This window comes from Pseudorca crassidens, chromosome 10, assembly GCF_039906515.1.
Source record: "Pseudorca crassidens isolate mPseCra1 chromosome 10, mPseCra1.hap1, whole genome shotgun sequence".
Classification (NCBI taxonomy): Eukaryota; Metazoa; Chordata; class Mammalia; order Artiodactyla; family Delphinidae; genus Pseudorca; species Pseudorca crassidens.
Genome location: NC_090305.1, coordinates 62,476,241 through 62,493,224, shown reverse-complemented (window position 1 = coordinate 62,493,224; position 16,984 = coordinate 62,476,241). Strand labels below are relative to the sequence as shown.

Here is a 16,984-nt window from a genome sequence, read left to right as displayed (position 1 = left end):
TACAAATTGATTCTAAAATTTATACAGAAGAGTAAAGGGCAGTAGCTAAGACAATTTTGAAGAAGGTGGGAGATTTTGTGCTACCAGATATTAAATATATTGATCTTCAAAACAACAAAACAAAGCAAAATCCCCCAGAACCTAAGATACACTGTAATATGATTTATATGAATTAAAGCAACAATATACTGTTTAGAAATAAACACATTTTATGCAAAATTATACACATGTTTACAAAATACAGAATTATAGAGGAATAAAGTGTAGTGTGATCAAGCATCAGTGGCACAGGCTGAGAAAATATACTTCTATTCCTCTCCCCTCCTTCCTCTATTCTCCTCTTACTGCTTCTCTCATTCTGTCCCAGATTCCAGGAACTCAGTCCCAAATGCTGCCCCCCAGTGGTCCAGCACCCCCCCCCCCCGTTTGCTGAAAACAATAGTAGATATTTTGTTTCTAAAATATCTTGAATTAATGATTCTCAAAGTACTTTACAAAATGTGTTCTCTTAACACCCGTATAAGTAGATCAGTACAAATATTTTATGGCTGTCCAGAAAGAAATTATGTGATTTGCTGTAACCTAAATACATTGTTTTAAAAGCTAGATAATATAGAAAAGAATATATTGCTTAAAGAAAACATTTTGAAACTTTTATTACATGAAGCCCAATTATAAGGCTGGCTCATATATTTCTCATAAATGAATCAGTAATGAATGTTATTTCATTTCTACCAATCTACCTACTAGTTACAATAGATTTGTGGTGTTATAGGAAATTTCGGTTGGTCAGAATTTTCAATTTACACCTTTGCCACCTACTCAAGGACACCTTGGATTTTACTAATGATAAAAATATATACTTTCCCCTGCTGTTTACCATGCAATATTAAAGCACAATGCACTGCAAGTTAGATTTTCTTTTTGTAAAATTTATTTATTTTTGGCTGTGTTGGGTCTTTGTTGCTGTGCGTGTGTTTCTCTAGTTGCCACTCTTCATTGTGGTGCACAGGCTTCTCATTGCGGTGGCTTGTTGCAGAGCACGGACTCTAGGCGCACGGACTTCAGTAGTTGTGACGCACGGGCTTAGTTGCTCCACGGCATGTGGGATCTTCCTGGACCAGGGATCGAACCCATGTCCCCTGCATTGGCAGGCGGATTCTGAACCACTGCACCACCAGGGAAGTCCCCAAGTTAGATTTTCTATCTCAGGTTTGTATAAAAAGAAACTCCAGAGATGGTAAATGATCTTGCTTAAGGGACACAGTGGCTAGAGACAGAACTGAAGCATTTCGATGCCCCCTCTCAGCTCTGATTTTAACTTTCTAAGAAAAACAGTCTCAAGTATAGCAGGAGTTTTCAGTGTATCAAGTAATTACTTACATGGGATAGGTTATTTTTTTCTTGCTGTTGTTTTGCAGGCAGTCTTAGCAGCTTAGTTGCAATTTGTTCTTCAGTGACTAGTAGCAAATTGGTTAATTATGGAAAGAATGATGTCCATTAGATTGCAAAAGTGCAAATATTGAGTCTCAAATGTTTAGGTAGCAGAAATGTGAAGCCAAATTGTGTCCGTTCCTGAGAAGGAGGTTCTCTTTATAGCCACTGCTGTGCTGGGACAGGGCAGTTTTCTTGTACCTTCTCAGCTCTCTCATTTCCCATAAACAAGATGTCTGATTATTTTATAAGCAGTTGAGAAGAGGTGTCTACATTATTTCCACTTTTAATCTCTTGATCATATAAAATGGCTTTTAAATTTTTTAAAGTTTTTTTTCTAATTAGAAATACATGTTTTGAGCAAAAATCTAGCCTAGAAGAGTATCTAGACCTGAATTTCACCACTTTTAATACTTTGGTGAACACACAAACACGCACACACAATGAATGTGCATTCTGTAATATGCATATTGTATCATAGACTCCTTTTTTCAGTTAGCAGAATACCATGCACATGTCCTAGTCGACAAATAATCTATAATGTCATGTTTAATAGCTACATAATATTGCACTGCATGGATTTTTTCATGGACCCAGTCTCTTATTAATGAACATTTAGGATATTTCCATTTTGAATCGCTTTAAATACTTTGATGAACACCTAGTACATACATGGTTGACACAGTCATGATTTATTATTTTTTAGCTGATGTCTACAGTTTTTTTAAATAAAAGAAATAGAACATTTCTCATAAATTAAGGGTTCCTTTGATACTGAGTCCAAGCTCGTCCAGCTTGCTGCACAACAGGCCAATAAATCGGGAGACGAGTTGTTGATGCAAGGAATAATGGCTTTAATGGGAAAGCTAGCAGACTGGGAAGATGGCAGACTAGTGTGACAAAGAACCATCTTCCTTCAGTCAGAATTCGGGCTCCTTTTACACAGAGGAGGGGGAGGGGGCCCCTGCGATGCCAACCAATGGCGGAGCGGGACCGCTAACGGATGCTCGCTAACAGCCCTGCACTAACAGCCATGTGCCCACCCTGCCCCTATTATACCTTTTGTTCTATTTTGCTGTTTTATTATTTTTCCGGAGCTAATCTATAAATAGTAAATGGCACTGCTTTTCACATTTGAAAAAGTTGACGTCTGTGCTGTTGTCCCAGAGAGGCAGGAGACAGTTATGCCCTGTGCAATCACGTACTCTAATTCTCTCTTCGTCTCTGTGGGTTATTAGTCTATCCAATTTTTCAGCAACACCGCAACAAAGAGTAGTGCCCGCTCGCCGCAACTAGAGAAAGCCTGTGCACAGTAACAAAGACCCAACGCAGCCAAAAATAAATAAATTAATTAATTAAAAAAATATTAAATTTACTAAAGATAACAGTATTGTTATGTAAGAGAATATTCTGAGGAAATATACCCATTGAAGTATTTATGGATAAAGGGCCACAATGTATGCAAATTACTCTTAAATATTTCAGAAAAAAATGATCATCTATCTATCTCTGTCCATCCATCCATCCACCCACCCACCCACGAGAGAGAGAGAGAGAGAGAAGGAGGGAGAGAAAGAAAAAGCAAATACTAAAGAAAATGGAGCAAAATGTTAATAGTAGGTGAATGTAGGTAAAAGGTAACAGGTTTTATGTACTATTCTTATTCTTACAAACATTCTATAAATTTGAAATATAAAAAAAGTAATTAAATGTATTTTTGGATATTCAAGGACTAAGTAATTTAACCATCATGTTACAAGAATATGTGTGCTTCAGAAAAATGAGAAAGTAATGTAGAAAAAGTACAGAAGATCTAGGAAATTGGAAATCCAGCACAGGAGAAGGAGAAAGGAAGCCCCAAGAAGGCAACAGTAACCAGTCCAGACTGGAATAGAAGGATAAAGCATTGTGGGAGAGAGAGGTGAAAAACAAACAAACAACAAACAAACAAAAAAGGAACTGATAGGGACTTCCCTGGCAGTCTAGTGGCTAAGACTGTGTGCTTCCACTGCAGGGAGCACGGGTTCATTCCGTGCTCGGGGAACTAAGATGCCACATGAGGCATGGCATGGCCAGGAAAAAAAAAAAGGAGCTAATAGATTACTTGAAGTGTTTGAGTGTTCAGAAAAAATATTGTTTCACAGATCTGTGAGAGAATTTGGAAAAAAATAATAAGGGGCAATACAAAACAAAGCAAATTACAAAAGAAAAAAAAATCCAGGCAACTGTGAAGTACAGGAAAAGCAAAAAGTTGAGTAAGAAAATGTAGTCATAAATCATAAAACACACCTTGGCTTATCAAGTAACAATATTTACAGTCATGATAAATAAATACTACAGTTTTTTATAACCAAAATTTGTGTTATAATTATATTGGGAGAATGAGGGAGTATAATGAGATGTAAAAAATTACATCCTCAATGAACACAACCAGATAGAACACAACAGATTCTCTCTAAAATTAGTAACTCTGTGAAGAGCAGTATAAACATATGTGGCAGCTACTGTTGGGTGCCTAAAAACAGCCAATCCCTTTCTTCCTTCTACCCAGATTTTGTTCAGCATTCCCTACTTCCACTGGCCACATGTAGCAGGGGGCATCTCCAAGGAGTTGGTACAAGCTTGGTACAAGTTGATCATGCTGGGCCCATACCCCCCCCTTTTTTTTTTTTTTTAACCAGCCAGGGCATGGCAATGTGCTGTAATTCTAGCTGATGATTTTTTAATATACGTACGTATGTATGAGTGTGTATACACGTACTTGCTCACAGTTTTTTAAACCCCCAATGGAATTATACTATAGACCAGTTCTTCTCAAACTTGAACGTGTTAAAAATGATCCAGAGGGGGCTTCCCTGGTGGCGCAGTGGTTGAGAGTCTGCCTGCCGATGCAGGGGACACGGGTTCGTGCCCCGGTCTGGGAAGATCCCACATGCCACGGAGTGGCTAGGCCCGTGAGCCACGGCCGCTGAGTCTGCGCGTCCGGAGCCTATGCTCCACAACGGGAGAGGCCACAACAGTGAGAGGCCCGCGTACCGCAAAAAAAAAAAAAAAAAAAAGATCCAGAGGACTTTGTAAACACATTACCTTGTGCCATCCCCGGAGATTGCCACACTGCAGGGCTTACGGCTCAGTCCTCCCAAGGACCAGTGGACAAACTCACCTGCAGTCCTGCCACCTCAGACCCTCTGAATATGCACGACTCATGTCCCCATGCCTACCATTTCTCTTTCCAATCCTGGGGGAACAATTATCTTCATTCTAGATTTCCCTTCCAACCAGAAAAGCACAAAGCCTGCATTGCATCCTCTCCCCAGTCTAGTTAATGCCCTCAACAAATTTATGCTTTTAACAGCAAATGCCTATTTTTTTAGATATTGTTTTCATGCTAAACTCCCGATTTGCAGTTCTTTTTTTTCTTTGTCTTTCTTTCCTTTTTTTTTTTTTTAAGAAAAACACTTATTAACTGCACCCATAAGGAGAGAAAAATCCAGATTTTAGTTTGTGAGATACCTGGCTACTCTCCTGGGAGAGGAAAAACAATTATCATCACTTCTTGATGATTGACAGCAGCAGAACAAAACTAAAAAAAACCGCAAATCACAAGCCGCTTTCTTAATCACCCTCCCACATCCACAATATGCCAAGATGCCGCAGTAAGCTCTGATAAGTCATTAGATGAACCTTTGCATCATGTTTTCCGCCTTGTCCTTGACTGATTTACCCTGTTCTTTACAACATATATCCCCCCAGAGAGATGACATGCTCATTCTATTTGATTTTTCTACCTACCCCCAAGCCTAGGTCTGTTATGGAGACATTGAGAAACAAGCTGGCAAAGACCTCCAGGGAACATCAACTGACCCGAACCTAAAACGCTAGCTGTTTCTTAGAGAGAAACCTCAACACTCTTTGATGCAGAAGAGCCCCCAGGTGGTGCTGGCCTCCTTCCTGCTCCTGCTCTTGGGACTGGGGAGCAGGAGAGGAACAGCTTCCATTTATTCCGTGTCTGCTTTAAGCAGGTCCAGGGCAGGTTTATTTTCTCCTCCTTATGAAATCACAATTAAGAGTGTCGATCCTGACTGGTGTGGGCCTGTAGGCGGCCCATCTCCAGGTGTCTCCAGCACCACCTTCTTCCTGCCTGGATTCCTGTAGTTGGTCCCAGGAATCTAATGTGAGCTTCATCTACTCTGCCATCAAGGACCCTACTTGTGGAGGTAAGCCACTGGCGGGATGGCTGGGCAAGGCCGCCAGACAGGATCCAGTGTCCTCATGTTCACATGTCCTTTTGGACCCACACCTTGCTCCATTTCCCTCATCTCAAAGGAAAAGCCCCTCCAGCATCCTCGAACTCGCAGTCCCCTTGGGAGTTTGCTCAGGAAGTTTGTGCCACGCAGGCCTGGGGCGCCATACCTGGGCCTGGGAAAATCACTCCTTGCCTGTCTGTGTCTTAACTTATTCTTGGGCCCTGGGGCTGCTGGGTTGGTTTGTTTTGTGCTAATACAAAGGTAGTTAATTTAAAAAAAACATTGTCTTGTAAAATATCCCCTAGTCTTGATTTGTATGGTTAGTTCCTCTGGGGATTGACTTGTTCCTCTCTTCTCTATTTCCTGTATCCCGGAAGTTTGTCTAGAGGTTTGATTAGGTTCTGGCAAACATTTCTGGCAAAAACTTGTGATGGTGATGTTGTGTCTTTCATACTGCATTTCAGGAGGCACTAAATGCCAAGACTACCTACTATTAATGACCCGCAGTTTGACCATTTGATTGAGGTGGTGACCACTAGATCTTTCCATTGTAAAAGTACCTTTCTTGTTGAAATCACTGTATAATTTATGGCGTCATGGTAATTTCTTATTCCCCAACAACCTTTCGTGTAATCGTTTTAGAATCCATTAATGATTTTTTTCCTGAATCGGTCACTGGGGATTTCAAGAGAGTACTTTTCCAGTTCTATCATTTCTTCTATGTTTATTAGCCAGTATTCCTCTGTAAAGAAAATCTTTTTAGGGAATTCCCTGGCAGTCCAGTACTTAGGACTCCATGCTTTCACTGCCATGGCCCAGGTTCATTTCTTGGTAGGGGAACTAAGATCCTGCAAGCCACGCAGTGTGGCCAAAAAAAAAAGATCTTTTTATCCCCTTTTACTCTAAGTATCACTGTGGACTCATGCTTTTTTACAAAATTATCATTCAATGTATTATAATCAATTATAGTTCTTCCTCTTATTATTCTTAAATTATCCCGCATTTGGCCACTGGGAGCCCTTTCAATCTGGCTTTTGTGTCCTCTGGCCATGTCCTAATTAGTCTTTAATCATTTTTGTGTTTTCTGGCTGATAATTCCCATCCCCAGGTCTGAAATCAACCATTTCTCCGAGGAGCCCTGGTTTGGGGAAGATTATTTACAAACTGAGAGCTGGGAGCTACTGTGTTAGCTTGACCATGAATTGTCCAAGGCTGGGATTCGATATATTTAGTCTAGTTCTTGGCTGTGGGGCTGTTGGACTTTTTTCTGGCTTTCCAACTCACTCTTCACATGGAAACCCAAACTGAATGATAAGTAGATCTCTGTGAACCTGGTGCTGAAAGATGGTGATCAGGAGGCATCAATTGTTGTTTCTCATTTGAACTTGCAGCCATTGTGGTGGTTTTTTGTTTTGTTTTTAGTATAAGAAAAGTAAATAATCCATGATTGGCTGACATGTCTAACTCATACAGCTATCTTATTCCAAATAACTGACAGAGTGCCTGACATGTTGAAGGCTTTCAATAAGTGCTTTTTTTTTTTTTTAGATAAAGGATTTTTTAAAATTAATTAATTAATTAATTTTTGGCTGCGTTGGGTCTTCATTGCTGCACGCGGACTTTCTCTAGTTGTGGTGAGTGGGGGCTACTCTTCGTTGCGGTGTGCGGGCTTCTCATTGTGGTGGCTTCTCTTGTTGCACAGCACGGGCTCTAGGCGCACGGGCTTCAGTAGTTGTGGCATGAGGACTCAGTAGTTGTGGCTTGCGTGCTCTAGAGTGCAGGCTTAGTAGTTGTGGCGCATGGGCTTAGTTGCTCCACAGCATGTGGGATCTTCCTGGACCAGTGATCGAACCCGTGTCCCCTGCATTGGCAGGCGGATTCTTAACCACTGCACCACCAGGGAAGTCCCTCTATAAGTGCTTTATGAAGAAATAAGTTACTAAAGCATCTTTGTATAAGTAGTTATTACCCTTATCCTAATTCAAGCTGTAACTTAATGTCACCAGAAGACCAAGCAGTAAATATATAGAGATTCATGAGCTATAAATTGTAAAACAGCCCTCACTACGTATTAAAATACAAATAATATCTACAGATCCTAGTTTGTTTACATATTGAACAAACTGCTCCCACAATGATAGGATTACTATAAGGACATGCAGAAAAGATTATCTTAAAACATTAAGCAGGGACTTCCCTGGTGGCGCAGTCGTTAAGAATCTGCCTGCCAATGCAGGGGACATGGGTTTGAGAGCCCTGGTCCAGGAAGATCCCACATGCTGCGGAGGAACTAAGCCCGTGCACCACAACTACTGAAGCCCGCGCGCCCACAGCCTGTGCTCTGCACCAAGAGAAGCCACAGCAATGAGATACCTGCACACCGCAACGAAGAGTAGCCTCTGCTCACCGCAACTAGAGAGCCTGCGTGCAGCAATGAAGACCCAACGCAGCCAAAAAAAAAGCAAATGTATCTTAGTAGATGAGTGCTTGTTATAAGCAAAAGGGAAATGAACAACGTGAGAAGCAGCACGTTTAATCTTTCCTTATTGATGAGGAAGGGAGCAAAATTTGGCATTGTTTACAACTTTATTTTACTTGTGCCTAGATTTTAAGCATGTGACATTTCTAAGAAAAAAGTGGTATTGTTATGTGAGAGAGGACATTAACCATGGAAACAAAGGGAAAAAAATGAAGGTGATCTAAATCATTTTAGGTCCTCTAGCTGGACACACATAGACCCAAAAACCAGTTCAATTTGTTGCTATTGGGATCAACTGAGAATTCTTCTGACTTTTTCTGGTATGAGAGTGATCCAGAGAGGGGATGAGCCTTGTTCAGATCTCCACCCTCATTTTTACCCCATTTGAAAAAAGATTCACACAGATTCACCAACTATGTATTAACAGTTTCCATATTTGGTTTATCATCCTCTCTCTCCATACGTATATGTGTGTGTGTGTATGTGTGTGTATATACATACATGTGTACACACACTTTTTTTTCCTGAACCATTTGTGAGTAAATTGAAGGCCTCCTGTCCCTTAAACACTTCCATGGGAATATCCAAGAGCAAGAATATTTTCTTATGTAACCTCAACATAGTTGTCAAATTCAGGAAATTTAACATTGATCCAATACTATTTTCCAATTTATGGTCTACATTCCAGTATTGCCAATTATCCCATTAATGTTGTTTATAGTTATTTTTATTCTAACCCAGGATCACACATTGCATTTCGTTTTCATGTCTCTCAGGGGTCCTTTAATTTGGAACACTTCCTCAGCCTTTCTTTGTCTTTCATGACTTTGACATATAACTTGGGTTTCTATGACGTTTCCTGCTACTAGATTCAGATTATGCATTTTGGCCAAGAATATCCCAGAAGTGATATTGTGTCCTTCTCAGTGTATCTTATGAGGTATACATTGTGGGTTGATTTCATTATTGATGCTATGAATTTCGATCATTTGGTTAAGGTGGTGTCCATCAGGTTTTTCCACCATTAAATTCCTGTTTTTCCTTTTGTAGTTAATATGTACTTTTGTGGGAGATATTTTGGGTTTATGTAAATATGCTGTTCCCTTCTTGCCTGAATCGTCTCCCTAATCTTTAATCTCTCTCTCTATGTATAATCTGTGGAGCACAAGACAGAATGTGAATCACGTTTTATAATTCTACTGAATTATCCTCAGCAGGTGAAATGGCTGTAGAATGCCAGCAAACTTCAGTAGACTGAATTAATTCAGTAGACTGACAAAAACGCCAATCAGGTGAAAGCTGCCAGATATTTTTTTTAACTAAATTTATTTATTTATTTACTTATTTTTGGCTGTGTTGGGTCTTCGTTGCTGTGCGTGGGCTTCCTTTAGTTGCGGCGAGCGGGGGCTACTCTTCGTTGCGGTGCACAGTCTTCTCACTGTGGTGCCTTCTCTTGTTGCGGAGCACGGGCTCTAGGCATGTGGGCTTCAATAGTTGTGGCACGTGGGCTCAGTAGTTGTGGCTCACAGGCTCTAGAGCACAGGCTCAGTAGTTGTGGAGCACAGGCTCTGCTGCTCCATGGCATGTGGGATCTTCCTGGACCAGGGCTCGAACCCATGTCCCCTGCATTAGTAGGTGGATTCTCAACCACTGCGCCACCAGGGAAGTCCCAACTGCCATATATTTTAAAACTATAAACAACACCAGAGGAAGAAGGAATAAATTCAGGCTGAGACCGGAGCTTCTAGGTCTTCAGTCTCCTTCTCAGAGCCAGGCTAACCTTGACTAAGGTGACCCTCTAGGTGATCCAACATTATTCTTAGGACTGGGAAGATCCTCCTTCTCTCTGTTGAGTTACTGAATGTTTATTTTCAAAATGTGCTTAGCTTCCAAGGCTCAAGTTCTTTCCTGGGGAACAGCTTCACTTCTTCATGAAGAACCCTTAGACTTGTGAGGGGTGTGTGTGGGTCACCTCCACCCTAATGCCCTCCAGTGCCTGACAGTGAAGGGCAGAGAGGTCCCTGGCTTCACCTAGACAGCTGGGTTTGGGCTTTCTCTAGCTCACTGCATATGGTGCATTTTGGCCCCTCAAATGAGAACATTCATTTTATATTCATTGGTCCTCTGTGTTATGGATCATTGACATACCTCATGAGAAAAAGTGGTAATTCAGAATGAAAATCCCTAAATGGATGATTTGTTAGTGACAAACTCCTGCGGGGTTTTTCCAAGTTTCTCTGGCTCTTGGAGAGAATTATTCTCATAGCTAAATAACAGTACAGTTATTTTCATTCATTTCTTCACAGGTAAGGAAAATTAAATGCCTGTGTGCTTGCACAGAGATTTATGTACAAAGAGAATGTCCATAGCGTTAGTCATGAAGAAAACCGATGGCCAGAGTAAGTGTTCTTTAAGCTAAAAAATAACTATTATGATAGCAAGAGACTAAAACCTACTTTTATTGAAATATATTTAGTATATAATGAAAAGCACATATCTTGAGCACTTGATGAATTTTGACAATTATCTACACCTGTGTACCATCAGCAAGACAAGATGTAGAACATTTCAATCATCCCAGAAAGTTCCCTCCTGTCCCCTTCCAGTCAATACCCACCACCCAGAAGTAGGTACTATTCTGATTTCTATCACCATCACTCCCTGAAAGGCATTTTTTTTTAACATCTTTATTGGAGTAGAATTGCTTTACAATGGTGTGTTAATTTCTGCTTTATAACAAAGTGAATCAGTTATACATATACATATGTTCCCATATCTCTTCCCTCTTGTGTCTCCCTCCCTCCCACCCACCCTATCCCACCCCTCTAGGTGGTCACAAAGCACGGAGCTGATCTCCCTGTGCTATGCGGCTGCTTCCCGCTAGCTATCTATTTTACGTTTGGTGGTGTATATATGTCCATGCCACTCTCTCACTTTGTCACAGCTTATCCTTCCCCTCTCCATATCCTCAAGTCCATGCTCTAGTAGGTCTGTGTCTTTATTCCCATCTCCTGCAAGGCATTCTAACCACTATTCTAACTTGTTTCTCAAAAGGTTGGTTTTGACTGTTTTTGATCTTCATCTAGAGGTAATCATACTCTTTTGGGGTGTAGTTTCTTGACTCAATATTGTCTGTGAAATTCATCCATTTGTTTGTTTGTTTTTAAAAATCGCTATGTAATATTATCCAATATTATTTTGAAGCAAATTCCAAATATATCATTCCATTAATAAATATTTCAGTAGGGAACTCTAAAAGATAAGTAGTTTAAAAAGACCCTATATTATCACTTCTAAAAGAAATCAACACAAATGCTCTGACATACTTCTGATCCTCTGTCTTGGGGGGCATGTTGGGGGTTGTGGTTCAGGCTGGGTCAGGAACACAGGGGTTGGGCGCTTGCCCAAGGCAGAGGGGTACAGAGTGGAAGGAAAGCATTTATGAACCCTTAGTGAGGTGCTGCGGAAGAAAAGGCACAACGAATGAGGTAGGGAGGGTGACATCATCCCGTGGTCCAAGTTGGGTCATGAACGCCAGGGGCCTGGGGCTTGCTAAATGTACATGGAATAAATGAGTGACAACATCAGTGACCTGGGATGGCAAAAATGCCCTGTTTTCTACTCCTTCTGCCTTTTGTTCTTGGGCTTCCAGCCGCTGAACCATATACGTTAAGAAGCATTTATTCTCCTTATGTGTGTTTGTTATGCTTAAAGATTCAACGAGCCTGCCTTAGGACACACGGTATCTCTCAACCCCAAATACCTTTTCTTCTCTTTGTTTAAGATGGGTCTTTAGGACTTCCCTGGTGGCGCAGTGTTTAAGAATCTGCCTGTCAAGGCACAGGACACGGGTTCGATCCCTGGCCCAGGGAGATCCTACATGCATGCCGTGGAGCAACAAAGCTTGTGTGCCACAACTACTAAGCCCGTGCACTGCAACTACAGAAGCCCACATGCTCTAGAGCCCGCGAGCCACAACTACTGAGCCCACGTCCCCTGTGCCTAGAGCCCGTGCTCCACAACAAGAGAAGCCACTGCAGTGAGAAGCCCGTGCCCCACAACAAAGAGTAGCCCCTGCTCGCCGCAACTAGAGAAAGCCTGCGCGTAGCAACGAACACCCAACGCAGCCAAAAATAAAAAATAAAATTATAAAGAAATAAAATGGGTCTTTATTCACATACCCACCCCTCTTTTTGTGGGGATTTAATTTTGGCTGGAAGAGATTGGCCCTGTTCCCAGGTTACCGTGAATCTGCCGGCACACTCTCTTCTCTTGTTCATTAAAAAACATGCTTTCTCATTTTCTACTCCAAAAATGGTGTGTATCGGCCCAGTCCAACATGCAAATCAGTGATAGCACATTTCATGTTCTTGGTCTGTTTCCCTGTGCCTGCCTCTCTCTCTCTCTCTCTCTCTCTCTCTCTCTCTCTCTCTCTCTGCAGCCCTCCTGCTGTTTTCCTGCCTGTGTGTTCTTTTATTCTGTTGATAGCTTTCATTTTGGTCTCCCCTTCGCATCTGGCCCTTCAAGCTGGGCTGCAGTTCTGCACTGCGGTTGGGCGGTTCAGCGTTTGGCCTCTTTCCGGCCCCCACCAAATGCCGTCTCTTTCTGTAGCAGGAAGATGAGCTTAGGATGTCTTTCTTATGGTGCCTTGAATGATGTATTTTGCTTTGGGTGCAAAAGCCCGACTTGAAATGGCTTGATTTTTGTTGTTGTTATTTGAGATCTATAGATGAAAAGACAGGATTCCTGTCTTCAGGAAACACAATAAAACAAAAATATCAACATATAATTATATGTAAAATATATAATGGGGAGTAGAGGACACGAGGTATGTGGTATACTTAGAAAAATGAGTAATTCAGGGTACTCATTGCTGGGTGAGGTAACATGCATCACTATGCTCTAAGGTAGGTATTTTAAAATTTCCTTTAAAGATAAGGATTCTGTTTACAGACTGGGGTGGAGATGGGGTACAACGTGCTGCAGTAACAAGTAGCCCACCCTATTTCAGTGGCTTAAGACAATAAAGGTTTATTTCTTGCTCATATTCAAGTCCATGGTGGGTTGGTCTGAGACCCTCTTCTGCATCATTGTTTTCATGATAGAACTCTGGTGACAGAGTATCCACCACCTGGAATGTTGCTGATCACTGTATCAAAAGGAAAGAAAAGCACAGAAAAGCTTTCACAAGCTCTTGAATCTTCACCTACGTGTAAATGTACTCGATTCTGCTCTTTTTACTGGCCAGAGGAATGACTCCAACAGGGCAGGAATATATAATCTTATCATCCAGAAGTTAAGTAATTTATCCAGAAGGGCAGAGTCTGGACTTAAACCAGATCTTATGATTCTGATGCTTTCTCTCCTGCACCATAGCTGTCCCAAATGATCCTTGACATAGTATCATTTCATTTACTTATTCTTTCCATAGTTTTTTGTTCTATTTCTAAGGCTGAAATATTCCCTTATTTGTATTTCATCAGTATGGGCCAGGTACCTCATGTACAAAGAATTTATTTATTTAGCATGCCTGTTTACTTTATTTACCTACAGTTTGATTTCTTCCTTTTCAGTTCAGAAAGCTCTGTTGGTAACGAATTTTCATTGAAGTGGTACAAGACTGGAAAATAAAATATGCTTCAACACATTTTCTAAAATAATCAACACAAACCCAAAGTGAGAATCAAACAATTATTACCTTCAAAATTAGCCCCAGATTATTAAAATGCAATTATACTTGGAAAAGTAACACAGCAGGGGGGGGCACGTTTATTTATTTATTTTTCTTATTTTCACAATAAATTTTCTCAGTGTGTAGGGGACACCACCTCCACACTCTCCTGATATCTGAACAATACCCAGGACTCAAGGATAAAGTAATTTGTTTCTTCCTCTATTGATTTCAAAGAAACCAATCAGATACCAATCAAATACGATCAAATATGGCCTGCAGGTGTGTTTTATGTCGCTCACGGTGTTTACAATTAAAAATAATTAGCTGCTAATAGTTAAAAATCTGGCGTGCAAGTTTGGATTTTCAGCTTCTCTTGGAAAACTGGAAGAGCTGGCAACTCTGGGCCCCATTCTGCTGTGGCAGCACCGCTACTTTAGGAGGGCCAAGTGCCCTGCTATTAGATCCCCCCTCTCCTCCCCTCCCCTCCCCTCCCCTCCCTTCCCCTCAGCCTCTTCACTCATTTGAGATTCCCAAGTGAAGTCAAAGAGGACCTGGGGCCTTTCTCAATATCCTCCCCTCCCTGATTCTCTGCAGCCTTCGCAGCCCCACCTGTCAGAAGCCTCTTGATGCCCTGAGCTGCTCTGTAGGGGAGCCTTCCTAAAAGCTGCCTGCAGGGCCGAGAGCCAGATGCCATAGCAGCAGGTACCAGTGGACTCGGCCCCAGGCGGTGCACGCATTCCCTCGGCTCTTGTCATGGATTTTAGGTGATGCCTGGTTCCTCCTGACTTGGGGCCCTGGCTTGCCTTTCTGCTTCCCCTCTTTTTACAGGGACAATCCACCCCTTGTTTGGTTCCATGAGGTGCACAGACTCTCAGAGCTGGCTGTAACCTACCCTGAGCTCACAGCCTGGCCACTTCCTCTGGCTCTGTCCACCCCTTGGGCTCCCAAGTGGGCCTGGCACTGCTTAAAATTGTCATTGGCATAAACTTTGTTATTTATTTGCATAGAAAATGTCTATAATGGGGTCTTTGCCTCAGGAACCTGGTTGAATAACTGACCAATGGGACAGAATAAAGTCTAGAAACTGACGCACGCATATACAGTCACCTGATTTATAACAAAGGTGACCCTGCCATGTAGTGAGGACAAGATGGTCTTTCTTAATAAAAGTATTGGGTCAACCTCATATCTATATGGGAAAAAGTCTATCTTTACCTCTACCTCACATATACATAAAAAGGCAGGTGGATTTCAGATCTAAAACATAAAGGCCTCTGGAGGATTACAGAGAACATCCTCATGACCCATTTGTTTATTTCGTTCAGTTTTTTCAGTCATTCAAGACAAAGCGGGATTGAGAGCCTACTGTATACTGGACTCTGTGCTGGGCAGCAAGGATACAAGAGTAAAGAAGACAGTCCCCTCGCTGAAAGAGCATGCAGTTTAGTCAAGTGAAGAGAAAAGGAACAGATGACGACAACTAAGTGTTACGAGAGCCATAGCAGTGTGCTGTGCGAGCTAGAGATGGAGGTACTCAGTTCAGGGGAGGGAGGAGGGAGGGCTTACTGGAGGAGGTGATGGGTGTATGAGGGAGGGATTAGCTAAGAGGAGTGGGGCAAAGAGCATGCCAGGCTGAGAAACCAGCATCTACAAAGGCAAGGAAAAACAGGGCATAAGGATTGCCACCTATTTCTTTAAAACATGTAGAAATTCACTTGGCTTGTTTGTTGGATTCTTGCAGAGAAATATCATATGTTTGTTCAGCACATTCACCATGACTTGATGTGATCTTGAGGCTGAGTCTTATCCTAGTTACACAGAAGGGGACAGGTGGATTTGAAGCACTTGGATGACTTATCGGGTCCACCTAGCTCTCCGGTGAAGACAGTGAAATTAGAACTCAGGTCTTTGGATGCTTACTTTTATATACTTTCTACTATGTCAGGTGGCTGCCACTTCAGCTCTGGCCAGGCCTTTGGGACATCACAGAGCTCTGTGGGCTTTGAGAGCAAGAGGGAGGATGCTCTGAGCAGTCTTGGACAGGGTTTATAATTAGCCAGTTAGTGCCTTGAGGCTTCCCGGCATGGTTAAAGCTAAGGGGTTGGCACAGGGCAGGTTACATGGACAGGGTCGCAGAGGACCAGGGCCTCAGGGGTGCCGAGTTCAAAGTGTCCACTTAGCACTCAATGACTCAGTGTAGGCAAATGGCTCCGGAAGAAAATGCACACTTGGACGCCATGTCCAACACCTGCCACTAGGTGGAGCTCGGATGCAGGCATAAACGGGCAACTCGAAGCGTTTGCGGTGGCTGCGCTTGCACCGAGGGTACGCGAATGTACTGGTATCTCTAACAGAAAACGTGTTGGGGGTGGGGAGACCTGGACACATGAAAGACGGTGATATCCACGTGCGGGCCTGCCAAGATCTGCCTTGTTGCATTGTCAAGCCCTGGGCTGAATGTCCAGTTGGCCTCATGAGGTCTGAATGCCCTGAAACTAGCAGGGAAACGGGAAGTACGTGCGTAGGCTCTCCTCCCTGCCCTGTCCGCATTTATCTGCAGCAGGGGGGCGGGCGCAGCACACGCAGCTGGAGTCGGACTCTGGAAAGATCATGGTACCCCTGATGTGTAAACACAACGCTGCACCCACAAGACTCCAAATGTGCATGGTGCAAATAGGCAAGGAATGGCTTTCTAGATTTTCTGCTGGCGAAATTCTGCATGGCCTTATCAGACCTACTCTCCTTTTCTGGTGTTCTGTTTTGCTTTCCATTGGGCAATCCATGTGGATGACAAGCAAGTCTCTTGGCACTTTGAAACCTCAGTTTTCTCCTCTGTGCTGTGGGGATGATTACAGCTTGAGCCTCCTGGAGCATCAGGTGAAAGAACAGAACCCAGAGAGCTTTGCAGACCATAAGGTGCTCCATATGCTTCCTGCAGCTCTACCTATGGCGCCAAGTCTTCGTTACACTCTTTACTCTTCTTCCTGCTCCTCGATAGCATTTATCATGTGCCAGGCATGGTGCTAAGTGTTTCATCATTCAAAAATCTCCCCATAGCCTGTGAGGCAGTGCTTCTAGACCCCCAGCAGGCTAGTTAGTGGCAGAAGGAGTCTTCAAACCCAGGCTTGTGGCTTCAAGACCTAGCCCCCT

General features: G+C 42.5%; 1 long non-coding RNA gene across 1 annotated transcript; it reads left to right on the top strand.

Moving 5' to 3' along the window:
* Positions 1 to 5,666: 5,666 nt before the first annotated feature.
* LOC137232306 (uncharacterized) lies at positions 5,667 to 12,322 on the top strand. The gene is made up of 2 exons (XR_010946959.1): positions 5,667 to 10,559; positions 11,945 to 12,322. It is a non-coding gene; the product is annotated as an uncharacterized lncRNA (long non-coding RNA).
* Positions 12,323 to 16,984: the final 4,662 nt, after the last annotated feature.